General features: G+C 49.9%; 3 non-coding genes across 3 annotated transcripts; all 3 read right to left on the reverse strand.

Annotated features, from left to right (window-relative positions):
* Positions 1-60: 60 nt before the first annotated feature.
* Positions 61-142, reverse strand: TRNAS-CGA (transfer RNA serine (anticodon CGA)). The gene has a single exon. It is a non-coding gene; the product is annotated as a tRNA-Ser (tRNA).
* Positions 143-1,719: 1,577 nt separating this feature from the next.
* On the reverse strand, positions 1,720-1,801 carry TRNAS-UGA (transfer RNA serine (anticodon UGA)). The gene has a single exon. It is a non-coding gene; the product is annotated as a tRNA-Ser (tRNA).
* Positions 1,802-2,164: 363 nt separating this feature from the next.
* TRNAS-AGA (transfer RNA serine (anticodon AGA)) lies at positions 2,165-2,246 on the reverse strand. The gene has a single exon. It is a non-coding gene; the product is annotated as a tRNA-Ser (tRNA).
* Positions 2,247-2,500: the final 254 nt, after the last annotated feature.

Raw genomic sequence — 2,500 nt, forward strand, 5'->3', positions numbered from 1 at the left:
ATCTTGTTTTGGGGACATTTCCGAGCAAATTGCAAAATTGCAGCTCAGTTCAAACCGAGGCGTAGTCGGCAGGGTTCGAACCTGCGCGGGGAGACCCCAATGGATTTCGAGTCCATCGCCTTAACCACTCGGCCACGACTACCCATGAGAGTGAAACTCTCACTCGAAAGATCGTGCTGTGCTTACACAGAAGAGTCCTTAGTCTCTACCGCCTTGCCTCTAGATTTTGTCCTGTACTTTCCACCCTTCTCTCTCATCATGCACCGTTCTTTCTCCTCACAAGTTTCTTTTAAATGTACATATATGTTTGAAATTGCAAAACGAAACCCGTCAAAACGTACCAGTTTCTCTGCGTTGGCCTAAAGGATGAAGCCGCTTTTACTCCTAGGATCTTGCTTGAATAGCTCAAGTGCGCCGCAGCCTCCTTTAGTAATTGTATTATACTGCTATTTTAAGATTGTTTTCCACACCAGAAAAGAGTAAACAATAAAAGCGGGCGCTGCACCGTAGTCAGCAGGATTTGAACCTGCGCGGGGAAACCCCAATGGATTTCTAGTCCATCCCCTTAACCACTCGGCCACGACTACTCCTGAGCAAACCTGTTTCTACTATAAACTTAACACTTTAGCCACACACAATGTCTCCTCCGCCCCTTACTTTATGCCGCTCTGCACCGTTCCCTTTTGGCCCTCCCATGACCCTTGAAAATGCATTCAAAAGTCAGAATCTCTATGGTCTGGCCCAAGTTCCCTAAATGCCATTTCCCCTCCCTGCCAAGCTCAGACTAAGTGCCAGGGACAGATCTGTGCTAATAAACCTAGCAAGCGGCCAGGCAGCAGAGCCTCACCTTCACTAGGTTGCACTGGCTTCTGCCAGCTCCAAATTGAAACTGTTAACAGTGTCCTGTTTGGAAGCATGCCTGGGCAGGGGCTGTCTCTATGCAAATCGAGTTGCAGAGGCCTCCTGGGAGCCAATTTCGGCAGGCCATTTTGACAGGCTCCAGAGGAATAAATGGCCGCACGAGTGGTCCGGTAGTTAGTCTAAGCCATATGGCAAAGATTTGGGTGGTGGGCCTTCTGGGCATGTGGCCCTAAGCCTCAGAGGACCGCAGAATGGGTCCCTTCTGCCCAAATAGAGAGGTCTTGGCCGATCGGGGCCGATCGGGGCTGAGAGGACAGGGGTCTCACCACCCTCTGACGGTCCTCCTGGGCGCCCTTCCTCTGCTCTCTGCTGTTGTGGCAGAAAGCTGTGCCTTCAGTCCCCTAGCTTGCACAGGGCAGCAAAAGACTGTACTTTCACTGTGTCGCAGGTAGGGGGCCTCTCCTGAATGCATCTGCCAAGGAAGGTCTAGAAGTAACACGAGAAACCTTGTGCTGACACACAAAAAAGGCTCGGCAGATAGCTTGCGTGCCAGTTGCTCCATCCTCTGTATCCACATGGACCCCTGCCAATATCTGCTGTAAAGATGCAGGCAAGGAAAAGCGCAGGATGGGCTTCTTACAGACAGAGGCGATGCCAGGCGTCGATGGCTCTAGCGGCAACTAGTGTCAGGGTGGAAATATAATCGTGGCCCCCACCCCTAACAGTCAGAGAGTCCTGGATGGGAGTCTTCCCAATGTCTGCTTTATCGTCCATCCTATAATCAACATGCATGTTTACATCTTGTTTTGGGGACATTTCCGAGCAAATTGCAAAATTGCAGCTCAGTTCAAACCGAGACGTAGTCGGCAGGGTTCGAACCTGCGCGGGGAAACCCCATTGGATTTCAAGTCCATCTCCTTAACCACTCGGCCACGACTACCCATGAGAGTGAAACTCTCACTCGAAAGATTGTGCTGTGCTTACACAGAAGAGTCCTTAGTCTCTACCGCCTTGCCTCTAGATCTTGTCCTGTACTTTCCACCCTTCTCTCTCATCATGCACCGTTCTTTCTCCTCACAAGTTTCTTTTAAATGTACATATATGTTTGAAATTGCAAAACGAAACCCGTCAAAACGTACCAGTTTCTCTGCGTTGGCCTAAAGGATGAAGCCGCTTTTACTCCTAGGATCTTGCTTGAATAGCTCAAGTGCGCCGCAGCCTCCTTTAGTAATTGTATTATACTGCTATTTTAAGATTGTTTTCCACACCAGAAAAGAGTAAACAATAAAAGCGGGCGCTGCACCGTAGTCGGCAGGATTTGAACCTGCGCGGGGAAACCCCAATGGATTTCTAGTCCATCGCCTTAACCACTCGGCCACGACTACTCCTGAGCAAACCTGTTTCTACTATAAACTTAACACTTTAGCCACACACAATGTCTCCTCCGCCCCTTACTTTATGCCGCTCTGCACCGTTCCCTTTTGGCCCTCCCATGACCCTTGAAAATGCATTCAAAAGTCAGAATCTCTATGGTCTGGCCCAAGTTCCCTAAATGCCATATCCCCTCCCTGCCAAGCTCGGACTAAGTGCCAGGGACAGATCTGTGCTAATAAACCTAGCAAGCGGCCAGGCAGCAGAG

The sequence above is a fragment of the Ambystoma mexicanum genome, chromosome 3q (genome assembly GCF_040938575.1).
Source record: "Ambystoma mexicanum isolate Mex_15411 chromosome 3q, UKY_AmexF1_1, whole genome shotgun sequence".
Lineage (NCBI taxonomy): Eukaryota > Metazoa > Chordata > Amphibia > Caudata > Ambystomatidae > Ambystoma > Ambystoma mexicanum.